The following is a 19,695-nucleotide window of genomic DNA, read 5'->3' as shown; positions in this document are numbered from 1 at the left end:
TGATTTTAAACATGATGATTCATCTTTGTTCATGAATGACGATTAATCAGATTTTATCAATCATGATTAATCTGATTTTAAACATGATGATTAATCTGATTTTAAACATGATTAATCTTTGTTTATACATGATGATTAATCTGATTTTAAACATGATTAATCTTTGTTTGTACATGATGATTAATCTGATTTTAAACATGATGATTAAGCTGATTTTAAACATGATGACTAATCTGATTTTAAACATGATGATTAATCTGATTTGATCAATCATGATTAATCTTTTTTCATACATGAATATTAATCTGATTTGATCAAAAATGATTAACATGTGTTTAAATGTGATGATTTATCTGATTTTATACATGATGATTAATCTGATTTTATACATGATGATTAATCTGATTTGATCAATAATGGTTCATCTGATTTTATACATGACTATTAATCTGATTTTATCCATCATGATTAATCTGATTTTATCCATCATGATTAATCTGATTTTAAACACGATGATTCATCTTTGTTCATGAATGACGATTAATCAGATTTTATCAATCATGATTAATCTGATTTTAAACATGATTAATCTTTGTTTATACATGATGATTAATCTGATTTTAAACATGATGACTAATCTGATTTTAAACATGATGATTAATCTGATTTGATCAATCATGATTAATCTTTTTTCATACATGAATATTAATCTGATTTGATCAACGATGATTAATATGTGTTTAAATGTGATGATTTATCTGATTTTATACATGATGATTAATCTGATTTTATACATGATGATTAATCTGATTTGATCAATAATGGTTCATCTGATTTTATGCATGATTATTAATCTGATTTTATCCATCATGATTAATCTGATTTTATCCATCATGATTAATCTGATTTTAAACATGATGATTCATCTTTGTTCATGAATGACGATTAATCAGATTTCATCAATCATGATTAATCTGATTTTAAACATGATGATTAATCTGATTTTATCAATCATGATTAATCTTTTTCATACATGAATATTAATCTGATTTGATCAAAGATGATTAATATGTGTTTAAATGTGATGATTTATCTGATTTTATACATGATGATCAATCTGATTTTATACATGATGATTAATCGGATTTGATCAATAATGGTTCATCTGATTTTATACATGATTATTCATCTGATTTTATCCATCATGATTCATCTGATTTTATCCATCATGATTCATCTGATTTTAAACATGATGATTCATCTTTGTTTATGAATGACGATTAATCAGATTTTATCAATCATGATTAATCTGATTTTAAACATGATGATTAATCTGATTTTAAACATGATTAATCTTTGTTTATACACGATGATTAATCTGATTTTAAACATGATGATTAATCTGATTTTAAACATGATTAATCTTTGTTCATACACGATGATTAATCTGATTTTAAACATGATGATTAATCTGATTTTAAACATGATGACTAATCTGATTTTACACATGATGATTAATCTATGTTTATTCGTGATGATGAATCTGATTTGATCAATGATGATTAATCTGATTTTAAACATGATGATTAATCTTTGTTTATTCATGATGATTAATCTGATTTGATCAATGATGATTAATCTGTGTTCATACATGATGATTAATCTGATTTTAAACATGATTAATCTTTGTTATACACAATGATTAATCTGATTTTAAACAGGATGATTAATATTTGTTTATACATGATGATTAATGTTATTTTAAACATGATGATTAATCTTTGTTTATACACGATGATTCATCGGATTATATACACAATGATAAATCTGATTTTAAACAATGATTAATCTGTGTTTCTACATGATTTCTGCGCGTTTTGGTTGCCTGTGCAAAGTGATGAATGGCATAAGTTGCTGATTTCACTTTGGCAGCCCGAGATGAAATGTTGTTGTTGTCGCAGAAGAAAAAGTAGTTGACGGTGTGACGCTAACAAGCTAGCAGCCTTAGCGGTCTGGGCTGCAGTGCACGTGCACGTGCACGTTTTCATGGGAAGACGTTGGCGTGCGGCCATCTTCCCCGACGTGCAGGTCTCGGGGGAGAGCAGACAGTTGGACAAGTGGACTTGGCATCGCGCTAACAAGCCTCAGTCCTCTCAGCTCACATGACGTTAAAACGTGGACTTTTTTCTTGTATGGCACAAAGTTGAGGAACATTTACAACACGTGAGGGAGGTTCTGATTAGGGTTGCAAAATCCCGGGAATATTCAAAGTTGGAAACTCCCCATGGGAATTAACGGGAATATTTGGAAATGAATGGGAATAAACATTGAATGCAACATGCTAGATCGGCACATTTTTCCTCTTGCTTGTTTTCAGTTTTTGGTACTTGTTTGACTTTTGACAAATAAACCATGTTCCTACCTGCACGTCCTGTCCGGAGTGTTCCGTCCGCATCCCGGGGGAACGACCCTTGCAGCAAGCTGCGACCCCCCCGCACGTAACAGAAAGAAGCCAGGCCAACTGACCTACAAAGGCAGGCTTAAATAATGCCTCTGATTAGTGCTCGGGGAACGGGTGAGCGTCCCGAACACCAATCAGAGGCAGGTGAAAATAATAAGCAACCATGGTAACTAAAACAAAGTCAAGGGTGCACAAAACAGGAGCTGAGGGAGTCCAAAACTAAAACAACATACCAAAACATGACCCGGGCCACGGTTCATGACAACCACAGTATCATAATGAACCAAAAATATTTCTCCGTTAGCCGTGATGCTAATTTTCTCAGTGTTAAATCCCATTCATATATGCTAACGACGTTAGCGATCCGAATTTACCTTATTTTTAGCAAATGCTAAATCAAAATTTTAGTTTCCTCTGCCCTCTGTTCTGCTAACCATTCTGTTGTCGTACAAGAATGTAGGTTATAGTTTATTTAGCATGCTGATTGAGTGTTCATTTATTCATCTAGCCCAGGGGTCGGCAACCCGCGGCTCCGGAGCCGCATGCGGCTCTTTGATCACTCTGATGAGGCTCAGCAGCTTACTTGCTGAACCCCCCAATTTTCCCATGAGACTTACGGATTTCAGTGCCTCTCGCAGAAAACTCCCGGGATTAATATTCACCGATTTTCATCCTTACGGCTATAATAAGGGCGTGCCATGATGGTACAACATTTGACGCCCTCTACAACCTGTATTAACAGCGTGCCAGCCCAACACTTGTTATACAATATACATCTTCTGCTTGCACACGTACGTGACAGCAAGACATACTTGGTCAACAGCCACACAGGTTACACTGACGGTGGTCATATAAAACAACTTTAACACTCTTACTAATAATGCGCCACACTTTGAACCAAAACCAAACAAGAATGAATGTTGAAATGATAATTTCGGGAGAACATCTGCACCTTAACACAACATAAACACAACAGAACAAACACCCAGAATCCCATGCAGCCTGACTCTTCCGGGCTACATTATACACCCCTGCTACCACCAAACCCCGCCCCCACCCCAACCCTGCTCCCTCACACATCAACCTCCCCCCCCCCCCTCTCTGTGCGTCGGTTGAGGTGGGCGGGGGATGTACAATGTATCCCGGAAGAGTTAGGGCTGCATGGGATTCTGGGTATTTGTCCTGTTGTGTTTATGTTGTGTTACGGTGCAGATGTTCTCCCGAAATTTGTTTGTCATTCTTGTTTGGTGTGGGTTCACAGTGTGGCGCATTATTAGTAAGAGTGTTAAAGTTTTTTGTTTTTTTTTATACCGCCACCGTCAGTGTGAGCTGTGTGGTTGTTGAACAAGTATGCCTTGCTGTCACCTACATGGGCAAAGCGGAAGCCCCATACAACGTGTGGCTGATCAGGCACGCTGGCTGTAGTGGGTGCTATATGCTGTACCATCTCGGCACGCACGACGCTGACAAGCGCCAATTAAAACCCGTGCGCCGCACCACCTTTCAAATCCTACACAAAGGTGTGGGCAGCGTGTCTGAGACCCCTGGTTAGACATAGCACAAAGCAAAAAAACAAACTTTGTATGCAGTGTTATTTCATTTAAAATTTCAAAAAAATTTTGCGGCTCCCATTGTTTTCTATAATTTGTGAAACTGGTCAAAATGGCTCTTTGACTGGTAAAGGTTGCCGACCCCTGATCTAGCCTATTCCTATTCATTTGTCCATCGATAACATATTTTTAAAGACATGCTTAAAGAAGCAAGGAATTAAACAGAGACAGAATCACATTTGGCTCAATATACAGTGTCCTACCACGCTCTGACGAAAGATTGTACACCTCCTCTTTTATTTGGACTTTCCCTGATTACATGGCAACAGCTGTTTATAAAGGGTACGGGGGTCGTAAACAGCCTATGCCTTTGGTCACAAAACAGTTCAAAGAAAAGGTCGCCTGGAAGGGGGGCCAGGTCCTGCTTCCTCTCCGCTTTGTAGATCTCGGGTCAAGACAAAATCTTCCTGTGGATTATAAAAATTTTCAAAGAAACCAACACCTTCATGTCGCTTCCCATCATACACAGTGGAGTTTTACAAGCCTTTTGAGTGGTAAGATCAAAGACAGCTTTTTGAAACACAAAAGTTTTGTGATAACTTAGATACAATTATTCTGACAAGTTCAGTTTTAGTTTCGTTCTGCATAGCCTTCCCTAAGCTTCAATGCCTTTTCTTCGGGGCACTCGCCTTTTGTTTATTTTTGGTTTAAGCATTAGACACCTTTTTACCAGCGCGCTGTTGTTTTTATCCTTCTTTGTGGGGACACTGTTGATTTTCATGTCATGTTCGGATGTACTTTGTGGACGCTGACAGTAAGTCTTTGCTGTCGTCCAGCATTCTGGTTTTTTCCCCTTTGTAGCCAGTTCTGTCAGGTTCAAACAAACACTGATGACATCTATTAAACAGACAAAGAAGCAAGGAATTAAACAGAGACAGAATTCAATTTGGCTCAATGAGGAGAAACGCGTAGACCTGTACCCTTGCACAGTGTCCTACCACGCTCTGACGAAAGATTGTACGCCTCCTCTTTTATTTGGACTTTCCCTGATTACATGGCAACAGTTGTTTTTAAAGGGACGAGGGTCGTAAACAGCCACTGCCTTTGGTCACAAAACAGTTCAAAGAAAAGGTCGCCTGGAGGTGGTTCAGGTCCTGCTTCCTCTCCGCTTTGTAGATCTCAAACAATACATATATCTTTTTTTTTTTTTATTGATTTATTTTGATGGAATAAGAATGGTTATAAATAAGAATGGTGGCAACACCAGGTACATAAGTGAGTACCACATGTACACACCTTGCCGTACTTCCTGTTGTACTCCTTTCCATGATTTTCATATGGACAACTTGCAACAGTGAGCTTGACTTTTAACTCTTTAAAAAGATATTTATGAATGAAATGTACTTGGTGGTGCTGCAATGATACTGTGGATGCAGCACAGAGAGTCTGGTTGCCATGGTGACGGAACATTCCGGAGGGTGATTACGTCGTTGACTTTGTCTTTTCCGTGGAAGCACGCTGGCGTTCATAAAGTTTTCATGGCCTGCTGACGACTGAGAACAATCTGCTGTGTGGATCATGAATAGTTAAGTCTGTGATGAGGACTTTTCACCGGCGTGACCACGGCCCTAAGTCAATGTTTGCCTGCGCCAGACACTCAGCAGCAAGTGACGCGCCGCAGCTTTAAGACAGCATGGAGGCTGCTTTTACTCATAGTACGTCTTACTACTAGTGGTACACATATTTAGTTTTTACTACTAGTGGTACACATATTTACTTTTTACTACTAGTGGTACACATATTTACTTTTTACTACTAGTGGTACACATATGTACTTCTTACTACTAGTGATGAACATGTGTACTTTTTACTACTAGTGGTACACATATGTACTTCTTACTACTAGTGGTGAACATGTGTACTTTTTACTACTAGTGGTACACATATGCACTTTTTACTATGAGTGGTACAAATATGTACTTCTTACTACGAGTGGTACACATATGTACTTCTTACTACGAGTGGTACACATATGTACTTCTTACTACTAGTGGTGAACATGTGTACTTTTTACTACTAGTGGTGAACATGTATACTTTTTGCTACTAGTGGTACACATATGTACTTTTTACTATGAGTGGTACACATATGTACTTCTTACTACGAGTGGTACACATATGTACTTCTTACTACTAGTGGTGAACATGTGTACTTTTTACTACTAGTGGTACACATATGTACTTTTTACTACTAGTGGTACACATATGTACTTTTTAATACTAGTGGTGAACATGTGTACTTTTTACTACTAGTGGTGAACAGGTGTACTTTTTACTACTAGTTTTGAACATGTGTATTTTTTACGATTAATGTATACTTTTTACTACTAGTGAAGCCCATATTTACTTTTTACTATTAGTGGTGAACATATGTACTTTTTACCACTAGTGGTGAGGTGACCATTATGTACTTTTTACTACTAGTGATGAACATGTGTACTTTTACTACTAGTGGTGAACATATGTACTTTTTAATACTAGTGGTGAACATGTGTACTTTTTACTACTAGTGTTGTACATGTGTATTTTTTACTACTAATGTATACTTTTTACTACTAGTGGAGCCCATATGTACTTTTTACTCCTAGTGGTGAACATGTGTACGTTTTACTACAAATGTGTACTTTTTACTACTAGTGGTGAACATATGTACTTTTTACTACTAGTGATGAACATGTGTACTTTTACTACTACTGGTGAGCATAGGTACTTTTTACTATTAGTAGTGAACATATGTGCTTTTTACTACTAGTGATGAACATGTGTACCTTTACTACTAGTGGTGAACATATGTACTTTTTACTACTAAAGTGTACTTTTTGTACTTTTTACTACTAGTGGTGAACATATGTACTTTTTACTACCAGTGATGAACATGTGTACTTTTACTACTAGTGGTGAGCATTGGTACTTTTTACTATTAGTAGTGAACATATGTACTTTTTACTACTAGTGATGAACATGTGTACTTTTACTACTAGTGGTGAACATATGTACTTTTTACTACTAATGTGTACTTTTTGTACTTTTTACTACTAGTGGTGACCATATGTACTTTTTACTACTAGTGGTGAACTTGTGTACTTTTTACTACTAGTGGTGAACATGTGTGCTTGTCACTACTAGTGGTGACCATATGTACTTTTTACTACTGGTGGTGAACATGTGTACTTTTTACTACTAGTGGCAAAAATATGTACTTTTTACTATTAGTGGTGAACATATGTACTTTTTTACTACTAGTGGTGAACATGTGTACTTTTTACTACTAGTGGTGACCATATGTACTTTTTACTACTGGTGGTGAACATGTGTACTTTTTACTACTAGTGGTGAACATGGGTACTTTTACTACTAGTGGGGACCATATGTACTTTTTACTACTAGTGGTGAACATATGTTCTTTTTTACTACTAGTTGTGAACATGTGTACTTTTTACTACTAGTAGTGAACATGTGTACGTTTTACTACAAATGTGTACTTTTTACTACTAGTGGTGAACATATGTACTTTTTACTACTAGTGATGAACATGTGTACTTTTACTACTAGTGGTGAGCATAGGTGCTTTTTACTATTAGTAGTGAACATATGTGCTTTTTACTACTAGTGATGAACATGTGTACTTTTACTACTAGTGGTGAACATATGTACTTTTTACTACTAATGTGTACTTTTTGTACTTTTTACTACTACTGGTGACCATATGTACTTTTTACTACTAGTGGTGAACATGTGTACTTTTACTACTAGTGGTGAACATATGTACTTTTTACTACTAGTGGTGAACATGTGTACTTTTTACTACTAGTGGTGAACATGTGTACTTTTCACTACTAGTGGTGACCATATGTACTTTTTACTACTAGTGGTGAACATGGGTACTTTTTACTACTAGTGGCGACAATATGTACTTTTTACTACTAGTGGTGAACATATGTACTTTTTTACTACTAGTGGTGAACATGTGTACTTTTTACTACTAGTGGTGAACATGTGTACCTTTTACTACTGGTGGTGAACATATGTACTTTTTACTACTAGTGGTGAACATGGGTACTTTTACTACTAGTGGGGACCATTTGTACTTTTTACTACTATGGTGAACATATGTACTTTTTTACTACTAGTGGTGAACATGTGTACTTTTTACTACTAGTGGTGAACATGTGTACTTTTTACTACTAGTGATGAACATGTGTACTTTTGCTACTAGTGGTGAGCATAGGTACTTTTTACTATTAGTAGTGAACATATGTACTTTTTACTACTAGTGATGAACATGTGCACTTTTACTACTAGTGGTGAACATTTGTACTTTTTACTACTAATGTGTACTTTTTGTACTTTTTACTACTAGTGGTGACTATATGTACTTTTTACTACAAGTGGTGAACATGTGTACTTTTCACTACTAGTGGTGACCATATGTACTTTTTACTACTAGTGGTGAACATGGGTACTTTTTACTACTAGTGGCGAAAATATGTACTTTTTGCTACTAGTGGTGAACATATGTACTTTTTTACTACTAGTGGTGAACATGTGTACTTTTTACTACTAGTTGTGAACATGTGTACTTTTTACTACTAGTTGTGAAAATGTGTACTTTTTACTACTAATGGTGACCATATGTACTTTTTACTACTAACTGACTTATAAAAATCACGACTTATAATAGTACACACTACTTTATACATTGCACACGCTGTTTACCATGTGGTATTTGGATCTTAGTCAATCCTGCTCATTGTACTTATTTCCTGAGTTCCCTGTGTACTTCGTCCCTCAGTGTACTGTGCACTTAGTTCCTTGGTATAATGTGTACTTAGTTCCTTTAGTATACTGTGTATTAGTCCTTCAGTGTAGTTTGTACTTAGTCAGTCAGTGTAGTGTGTACTTAGTCCCTCAGTTCTCACTTAAATAGTCAACTGACAAAAGAAAACGTTGATAAGTTTTGTTCTTTCCATTGTTGAACTTTTTTTTAAATCCAAACTTATTTGTCTCTAAATTTTGATTTCCTCATTTCCTGTCTTTTTCTGACTTCCTGTTTCCCCGGTCCACTTCCCCTGCGTCCCATCTGGCGCACTCGTGCTAGTGCACTCAGTCCTGTGAGTGCATGAAATATTCATGTCGACGTTATTGGTGTGGTAGAGGAAGGAGGGGGGATCTATCTGGAGTGTTTGAAAGGAGACAAGAGGAAGTGAGTACTTGAGTACTAACCACATTGAGTAGAGTACTTCAACACTCGGGCACTAAGTACACGTGAGTGCACTGGGCAGAAAAGTAATGTATAAATATGTTCTCCCACTCAAGTACAGTATTTGCTCGCTTTGGGTGTTGCTATGGCAACAAAGATGTTTCTAATATTCTGGTTCGGAGCTAATATCACAGGTATAAACCCCAGAGTCAAATATTTTGTTACTTCACGCATGCTAACTTTTAGCTAGTGTTAGCATGCTAGCTTTGGTTGCTCATTTTAGAGATACATTACACACCTAAGAGTCATATAATTTGTTGCTTGTTTCTATTGGGCTAGCTTTTGAGCTAATATCACAGGTATAAAACCCAGAGTCAAATATTTTGTTACTTCACGCATGCTAACCTTTCGCTATTGTTAGCATGCTAGCTTTGGTTGCTCATTTTGCAGATACATTACACAACTAAGAGTCATATCATTTGTTACTTGTTTCTGTTAGGCTAGCTTTTGAGTTAATATCACAGGTATAAATCCCAGAGTCAAATATTTTATTGATTCACGCATGCTAACATTTCGCTATTGTTAGCATGCTAGCTTTGGTTGCTCATTTTGCAGATACATTACACACCGAAGAGTCATATAATTTGTTACTTGTTCTGTTAGGCTAGCTTTTTAGCTAATATCACAGGTATAAAACCCAGAGTCAAATATTTTGTTACTTCATGCATGCTAACCTTTAGCTATTGTTAGCATGCTAGCTTTGGTTGCTCATTTTGCAGATACATTACACACCTAAGAATCATATAATTTGTTGCTTGTTTCTATTGGGCTAGCTTTTGAGCTAATATCACAGGTATAAAACCCAGAGTCAAATATTTTGTTACTTCATGCATGCTAACCTTTAGCTATTGTTAGCATGCTAGCTTTGGTTGCTCATTTTGGAGATACATTACACACCTAAGTGTCATATCATTTGTTGCTTGTTTCTATTGGGCTAGCTTTTGAGTTAATATCACAGGTATAAATCCCAGAGTCAAATATTTTGTTACTTCACGCATGCTAACTTTTAGCTATTGTTAGCATGCTAGCTTTGGTTGCTCATTTTAGAGATACATTACACACCTAGGAGTCATAGCATTTGTTACTTGTTTCTATTGGGCTATCTTTTGAGCTAATTTCACAAATATGAAACCCAGAGTCAAATATTTTGTTACTTCACGAATGCTTACATTTTGCTAGGGTTAGCATGCTAGCTTCGGTTGCTCATTTTGCAGATAGAGTACACACCTAAGAGTCTGAGCATTTGTCGCTTGTTTCTATTGGGCTAGCTTTTGAGCTAAAATCACAAATATGAAACCCAGAGTCAAATATTTTGTTACTTCACGAATGCTTACCTTTTGCTAGGCTTAGCATGCTAGCTTTGGTTGCTCATTTTACAGATAGAGTACACACCTAAGAGTCTGAGCATTTGTTGCTTGTTTCTATTGGGCTAGCTTTTGAGCTAATTTCACAGGTATAAAACCCAGAGTCAAATATTTTGTTACTTCACGCATGCTAACCTTTAGCTATTGTTAGCATGCTAGCTTTGGTTGCTCATTTTAGAGATACATTACACACCTAGGAGTCATAGCATTTGTTACTTGTTTCTATTGGGCTAGCTTTTGAGCTAATTTCACAAATATGAAACCCAGAGTCAAATATTTTGTTACTTCACGAATGCTTACATTTTGCTAGGGTTAGCATGCTAGCTTCGGTTGCTCATTTTGCAGATAGAGTACACATCTAAGAGTCTGAGCATTTGTTGCTTGTTTCTATTGGGCTAGCTTTTGAGCTAATATCACAGGTATAAAACCCAGAGTCAAATATTTTGTTACTTCACGCATGCTAACCTTTAGCTATTGTTAGCATGCTAGCTTTGGTTGCTCATTTTAGAGATACATTACACACCTAAGAATCATATCATTTGTTACTAGTTTCTGTTAGGCTAGATTTTGAGTTAATATCACAGGTATAAACCCCAGAGTCAAATATTTTGTTACTTCACGCATGCTAACTTTTAGCTAGTGTTAGCATGCTAGCTTTGGTTGCTCATTTTACAGATAGAGTACACACCTAAGAGTCATATAATGTGTTGCTTGTGTCTATTGGGCTAGCTTTTGAGCTAATATCACAGGTATAAATCCCAGAGTCAAATATTTTGTTACTTCACGCATGCTAACTTTTAGATATTGTTAGCATGCTAGCTTTGGTTGCTCTTTTTGCAGATACATTACACACCTAAGAGTCATAGCATTTGTTACTTGTTTCTATTGGGCTAGCTTTTGAGCTAATATCACAAATATGAAACCCAGAGTCAAATATTTTGTTACTTCACGAATGCTTACCTTTTGCTAGGGTTAGCATGCTAGCTTTGGTTGCTCATTTTAGTGATACATTACACAACTAAGAGTCATAGCATTTGTTGCTTGTTTCTATTGGGCTAGCTTTTGAGCTAATATCACAAATATGAAACCCAGAGTCAAATATTTTGTTACTTCACGAATGCTTACGTTTTGCTAGGGTTAGCATGCTAGCTTTGGTTGCTCATTTTATAGATAGAGTACACACCTAAGAGTCTGAGCATTTGTTGCTTGTTTCTATTGGGCTAGCTTTTGAGCTAATATCACAGGTATAAAACCCAGAGTCAAATATTTTTTTGATTCACGCATGCTAACCTTTTGCTAGTGTTAGCATGCTAGCTTTGGTTGCTCATTTTGCAGATACAGTACATACCTAAGAGTCATATCATTTGTTGCTTGTTTCTATTGGGCTAGCTTTTGAGCTAATTTCACAGGTATAAAACCCAGAGTCAAATATTTTGTTACTTCACGCATGCTAACCTTTAGCTATTGTTAGCATGCTAGCTTTGGTTGCTCATTTTAGTGATACATTACACACCTAAGAGTCATAGCATTTGTTGCTTGTTTCTATTGGGCTAGCTTTTGAGCTAATATCACAAATATGAAACCCAGAGTCAAATATTTTGTTACTTCACGAATGCTTACCTTTTGCTAGGGTTAGCATGCTAGCTTTGGTTGCTCATTTTATAGATAGAGTACACACCTAAGAGTCTGAGCATTTTTTACTTGTTTCTATTGGGCTAGCTTTTGAGCTAATATCACAGGTATAAAACCCAGAGTCAAATATTTTTTTGATTCACGCATGCTAACCTTTTGCTAGTGTTAGCATGCTAGCTTTGGTTGCTCATTTTGCAGATACAGTACATACCTAAGAGTCATATCATTTGTTGCTTGTTTCTATTGGGCTAGCTTTTGAGCTAATTTCACAGGTATAAAACCCAGAGTCAAATATTTTGTTACTTCACGCATGCTAACCTTTAGCTATTGTTAGCATGCTAGCTTTGGTTGCTCATTTTAGAGATACATTACACACCTAGGAGTCATAGCATTTGTTACTTGTTTCTATTGGGCTATCTTTTGAGCTAATTTCACAAATATGAAACCCAGAGTCAAATATTTTGTTACTTCACGAATGCTTACATTTTGCTAGGGTTAGCATGCTAGCTTTGGTTGCTCATTTTACAGATAGAGTACACACCTAAGAGTCTGAGCATTTTTTACTTGTTTCTATTGGGCTAGCTTTTGAGCTAATATCACAGGTATAAAACCCAGAGTCAAATATTTTTTTGATTCACGCATGCTAACCTTTTGCTAGTGTTAGCATGCTAGCTTTGGTTGCTCATTTTGCAGATACAGTACATACCTAAGAGTCATATCATTTGTTGCTTGTTTCTATTGGGCTAGCTTTTGAGTTAATATCACAGGTATAAAACCCAGAGTCAAATATTTTGTTACTTCACACATGCTAACTTTTGGCTATTGTTAGCATGCTAGCTTTGGTTGCTCTTTTTGCAGATACATTACACACCTAAGAGTCATATCATTTGTTGCTTGTTTCTATTGGGCTAGCTTTTGAGCTAATTTCACAAATATGAAACCCAGAGTCAAATATTTTGTTACTTCACGCATGCTAACCTTTAGCTATTGTTAGCATGCTAGCTTTGGTTGCTCATTTTAGAGATACATTACACACCTAGGAGTCATAGCATTTGTTACTTGTTTCTATTAGGCTAGTTTTTGAGCTAATATCACAGGTATAAAACCCAGAGTCAAATATGTTGTTACTTCACACATGCTAACCTTTATGCTAGTGTTAGCATGCTAGCTTTGGTTGCTCATTTTGCAGATACAGTACACACTTAAGAGTCATAGCATTTGTTACTTGTTTCTGTTAGGCTAGTTTTTGAGCTAATTTCACAAATATGAAACCCAGAGTCAAATATTTTGTTACTTTACGCATGCTTACAGGCTACGGTTAGCACGCTAGCCTTTTAGCTAGGGCTGCAACAACTAATCGATTAAAATCGATTATAAAAATAGTTGGCGATTAATTTAGTCATCAATTCGTTGGATTTTTGCTATGCGCATGCGCAGAGGCTGCTTTTTATTTTATTTTTATTTTTTTATAAACCTTTATTAATAAACTGCAACATGTACAAACAGCTGAGAAACAATAATCAAAATAAGTATGGTGCCAGTATGCTGTTTTTTTTCTTCAATAAAATACTGGAAAGGATAGAAATGTAGTTTGTCTCTTTTATCCGATTATTAATCGATTAATCGAAGTAATAATCGACAGATTAATCGATTATCAAATTAGTTGTTAGTTGCAGCCCTACTTTTAGCTAATGTTGCTGGCATACACCTGAGAGTCAAATGTTTCGATATTTCACCTTTTAAGTTGAAGGAGTCGTAGCTCGAGGCCTTTGGTCGCCGATAGCATTTTTCTGCTAGCTCGTGGCTATCGTAGCACGTGGCTAAAAAATAACGACATCGCCGAGTTCATTGAAGTAATGATTCATGACGGCGACGATTGTGTGACGATGTCATCACCCGATCAACGCACACTTGGATCCTGCGAGCATGCAAACTGACACACACACACATCAACGCAATGAGGTCACTATTTGAGGTACTCATGAATATTCATGAGCTGTTTTTCTAAATGCGAATATTTTAAAATCCAAACAACTCCTGATTGGATCCTGATGGCGGCAAATTTGGCTCGCAATCAAAGTTCTTTCATGGCTGCCGCACGAGGTAATAACAACACCCGGCAGCCATTGTTGCTGACGTGCACAACGTGTCAATGTGTGTGTGTGTGTGTGTGTGTGTGTGTGTGTGTAATGTGTGTGTGTTTATGTATGGGTTTGTGTAGCTTTTTGAGGCATTTGTGATTAAAGGCTATAGAAATAAGCTATGACTGATTGATGTATGTTTGCATATGTGTGAGCGTGTGTGTTTACATGTGTTAGCGTGTGTTCATGTGTGTGTTTATTTGTGTTAACGTGTGTTCATGTGTGTGTTTATATGTGTCAGTGTGTGTTAGTGTGTGTTCATGTGTGTGTTTATTTGTGTTAACGTGTGTTCATGTGTGTGTTTATATGTGTTAGTGTGTGTTCATGTGTGTGTTTATTTGTGTTAACGTGTGTTCATGTGTGTGTTTATATGTGTTAGTGTGTGTTTGTATGTGTTAGTGTGTGTTCATGTGTGTGTTTATTTGTGTTAACGTGGGTTCATGTGTGTGTTTATAAGTGTTAGTGTGTGTTTGTATGTGTTCATGTGTGTGTTTATTTGTGTTAACGTGGGTTCAAGTGTGTGTTTATAAGTGTTAGTGTGTGTTTGTATGTGTTAGTGTGTGTTTGTATGTGTTAGTGTGTGTTCATGTGTGTGTTTATTTGTGTTAACGTGTGTTCATGTGTGTGTTTATATGTGTTAGTGTGTGTTCATGTGTGTGTTTATTTGTGTTAACGTGTGTTCATGTGTGTGTTTATATGTGTTAGTGTGTGTTTGTATGTGTTAGTGTGTGTTCATGTGTGTGTTTATTTGTGTTAACGTGGGTTCATGTGTGTGTTTATAAGTGTTAGTGTGTGTTTGTATGTGTTAGTGTGTGTTTGTATGTGTTAGTCTGTGTTCATGTGTGTGTTTATTTGTGTTAACGTGTGTTCATGTGTGTGTTTATATGTGTTAGTGTGTGTTCATGTGTGTGTTTATTTGTGTTAACGTGTGTTCATGTGTGTGTTTATATGTGTTAGTGTGTGTTTGTATGTGTTAGTGTGTGTTCATGTGTGTGTTTATTTGTGTTAATGTGGGTTCATGTGTGTGTTTATAAGTGTTAGTGTGTGTTTGTATGTGTTCATGTGTGTGTTTATTTGTGTTAACGTGGGTTCAAGTGTGTGTTTATAAGTGTTAGTGTGTGTTTGTATGTGTTAGTGTGTGTTTGTATGTGTTAGTGTGTGTTCATGTGTGTGTTTATTTGTGTTAACGTGTGTTCATGTGTGTGTTTGTATGTGTTAGTGTGTGTTCAAGTGTGTTTATTTGTGTTAACGTGTGTTCATGTGTGTGTTTATATGTGTTAGTGTGTGTTTGTATGTGTTAGTGTGTGTTCATGTGTGTGTTTATTTGTGTTAACGTGGGTTCATGTGTGTGTTTATAAGTGTTAGTGTGTGTTTGTATGTGTTAGTGTGTGTTTGTATGTGTTAGTCTGTGTTCATGTGTGTGTTTATTTGTGTTAACGTGTGTTCATGTGTGTGTTTATATGTGTTAGTGTGTGTTCATGTGTGTTTATTTGTGTTAACGTGTGTTCATGTGTGTGTTTACATATGTTAGTGTGTGTTTGTATGTGTTAGTGTGTGTTCATGTGTGTGTTTATATGAGTTAGCGTGTGTGTTTATGTGTTAACGTGTGTTCATGTGTGTGAGTACATGTGTTAGTGTGTGTTTATATGTGTTAGCGTGTGTTTATGTTTGTGTTTACATGTGTTAGCGTTTGTTCGTGTGTGTGTTTATTAGTGTTAGCGTGTGTTCTTGTGTGTGTTTCTTTGTGTTAGCGTGTGTTCATGTGTGTGTTTATTTTTGTTAGCGTGTGTTCATGTGTGTGTTTATTTGTGTTAGCGTGTGTTCATGTGTGTGTTTATGTGTTAGCATGTGTGTTTATATGCATTAGCATGTGTTCATGTGTGTGTTTATATGTGTTAGCGTGTGTTCATGTGTGTGTTTATTTGTGTTAGCGTGTGTTCATGTGTGTGTTTATTAGTGTTAGCGTGTGTTCATGTGTGTGTTTATTTGTGTTAGCGTGTGTTCATGTGTGTGTTTATTTGTGTTCGCGTGTGTTCATGTGTGTGTTTATTTGTGTTAGCGTGTGTTCATGTGTGTGTTTATGTGTTAACGTGTGTGTTTATATGCATTAGCATGTGTTCATGTGTGTGTTTATATGTGTTAGCGTGTGTTCATGTGTGTGTTTATATGTTTTAGCGTGTGTTTACATGTGTTAGCGTGTGTTCGTGTGTGTGTTTATATGTGTTAGCGTGTGTTCATCTGTGTGTTTCGATGTGTTAGCGTGTGTTCATGTGTGTGTTTATATGTGTTAGCGTGTGTGTTTATATGTGTTAGCGTGTGTTCACGTGTGTGTTTATGTGTGTGTTTATATGTGTTAGCGTGTGTTCATGTGTGTGTTTTTATATGTGTTAGCGTGTGTTCATGTGTGTGTTTACATGTGTTGGCATGTGTTCATGTATGTGTTTATATGTGTTGGTGTGTGTTCATGTGTGTGTTTATATGTGTTAGCGTGTGTGTTTATATGTGTTAGCGTGTGTTCATGTGTGTGTTTATATGTGTTAGCGTGTGTGTTTATATGTGTTAGCGTGTGTTCATGTGTGTGTTTATATGTGTTAACGTGTGTTCATGTGTGTGTTTATATGTGTTAGCGTGTGTTCATGTGTGTGTTTAAATGTGTTAGTGTGTGTCTTAGCATGTATGTTAGCGTGTGTGTTAGCGTGTGTCTTGGTGTGTGTGTTAGTGCGTATGTTTGCGTGTGCGTTAAAATGTATAGTCGCGTGTGTCTTAGTGCGTAAGCTAATGTGTGTTAGCACCTTTGTTAGCGTGTTTTCTGGTGTGTATATTAAGATGTGTTGGTGTGTGTTCACATGTGTGTTAGCGTGTGTGTCAGCACATGTCAGCGTCTTTTAGTATGTGTCTTAGCGTGTATATTAGTGTGTGTGTTACTGTGTGTCTTGAAGTGAATGTTAGCGTGCGTGTTAGCATGTGTGTGAGTGTGTATGTTATTGTGTGTGTTAGTGTGTGTAGCATGTCTGCTAGCACATCTTAGCATTCTTGAAATTAGTGTGTGTGAGTGTGTGTGTTAGTGCGTATGTTAGCGTGTGTTAGCATGTTTTGTAGTGTGTGTGTAGTACCGAGTGTCGGTGTTTGTTAGCCTGTGCGTTAAAAAGTGTGGTAGAGTGTGTGTTAGTGCGTAGGTTAATATGTGATAACACTTGTGGTTGCGTGTTTTTTGGTGTACATATTAAGATTTGTTGGTGTGTGTTAACATGTGTGTTAGCGTGTGTGTTAGCATCTATTAGTGTTGGTCTTAGCCGGTATGTTGTTTTGGAATTTGGCCGATTCAAATAGGAAATGAGAAAAGTGAGATATTTTGAAGTAATCATGTGAGATCTCATTTAAAAGGAGAAAGTTTGCGCTGCTACTGAAAGAAAGAAAGAAAGAGAGAGAGAGAGAGAGAAAGAACATTTGCTGAGTTCTGGCCTCTTTATTAGGTACATCAGACTTCCACTTCATGACAAAAAGCTTCTTGAACACCTCCAGGATGAGAAGGTCACTTTTCTAACCAAAGGCTGATAGTCATGGATGGTGGGCACAAGATGGCGGCGTGGCCGAGGGAACGCCCGCAGGCTGGCACGCAGCTTTGTGTCTGTCCTGCTGATGAATGACACGCTGGCGGCGACAACACCCGGGGGGGGTGGGGGGGGGGGGGTCTAGGTGACGCCACACGCCCTCAGCACCGTGCTCAGGTGAAGGGATGTCACATGTAGCGCAATTCTACTTCCTGTTTATGCTAATTACATTCGTAGGAAGTCATGTGAAGATGATGATGATGATGATGATGATGGTGATGATGATGAAGATGATCATGATGATCATGATGAAGCCGATGATGATGATGATGATGATGATGATCATGATAATGATGTTAGTGATGATGATGATGAAGCCGATGATGATGATCATGATATTGATGGTGATGATGATGATGATGATGTTGATGAGTATGTGATGATAGTGATGATGATGATGATGATGGTGTTGATGTTGATGATGACAATGGTCATAATGATGATGATGAAGATGATGACGATGGTGATGATGATGATGATGAAAGACGATGATCATGATGATGATGATGATGATCATGATAATGATGTTAGTGATGATGATGATGAAGCCGATGATGATGATGATGAAGCCGATGATGATCATGATGATGATGATGATGATGTGTTGATGTTGATGGTCATGATGATGATGATGATGATAAAGATAATGATGATAATGAAGATGATGATGATGACAATGGTGATGATGATAATGATGATGTGTTGATGTTGACGATGGTCATGATGATGATGATGATGATAAAGATAATGATGAAGATGATGATGATGAAGCCGATGATGATGATCATGATAATGATGATAATGAAGATGATGATGATGATGATGATGATGATGATGATAATGATGATGTGTTGATGTTGATGATGACGATGGTCATGATGATGATGATGATGATAAAGATAATGATGAAGATGATGATGATGAAGCCGATGATGATGATCATGATAATGATGATGATGATGTGTTGATGTTGATGGTCATGATGATGATGATGATGATGATAAAGATAATGATGATAATGAAGATGATGATGATGACAATGGTGATGATGATGATGATAATGATGATGTGTTGATGTTGATGATGACGATGGTCATGATGATGATGATGATGATAAAGATAATGATGAAGATGATGATGATGAAGCCGATGATGATGTGTTGATGTTGATGGTCATGATGATGATGATGATGATAAAGATAATGATGATAATGAAGATGATGACAATGGTGATGATGATGATGATGTGTTGATGTTGATGATGATGATGATGATAAAGATAATGATGATAATGAAGATGATGATGATGACAATGGTGATAATGATGATGATGATGTGTTGATGTTGATGATGACGATGGTCATGATGATGATGATAAAGATAATGATGAAGATGATGATGATGAAGATGATGATGGTCATGATGATGATGATGATAAAGATAACGGTGATGATGATGATAAAGATGATGATAATGAGGATGGAGTTGCTGATGATGAAGACGATGACAATGATGATGATGATGAAGATACAGATGATGATGGTGACGATGATAGTCATGATGATGATAAAGATGATGATGATAAAGATAATGATGATGATGACGATGGTGATGATG

At 36.7% G+C, this 19,695-nt stretch overlaps 1 protein-coding gene and 1 pseudogene across 1 annotated transcript in view; both read left to right on the top strand.

Annotated features, from left to right (window-relative positions):
• The window catches only part of nrg3a (neuregulin 3a), a 277,037-nt gene that overhangs the window by 52,342 nt on the left and 205,000 nt on the right, over positions 1-19,695 (top strand). The window lies entirely within an intron of this gene.
• The window catches only part of LOC140679510 (uncharacterized), a 44,710-nt pseudogene that overhangs the window by 11,615 nt on the left and 13,400 nt on the right, over positions 1-19,695 (top strand).

This window comes from Nerophis lumbriciformis, linkage group LG02, assembly GCF_033978685.3.
Source record: "Nerophis lumbriciformis linkage group LG02, RoL_Nlum_v2.1, whole genome shotgun sequence".
NCBI lineage: Eukaryota > Metazoa > Chordata > Actinopteri > Syngnathiformes > Syngnathidae > Nerophis > Nerophis lumbriciformis.
Note: the sequence above shows the minus strand (reverse complement) of the source record. Positions and strands in the feature narration are given on the sequence as shown.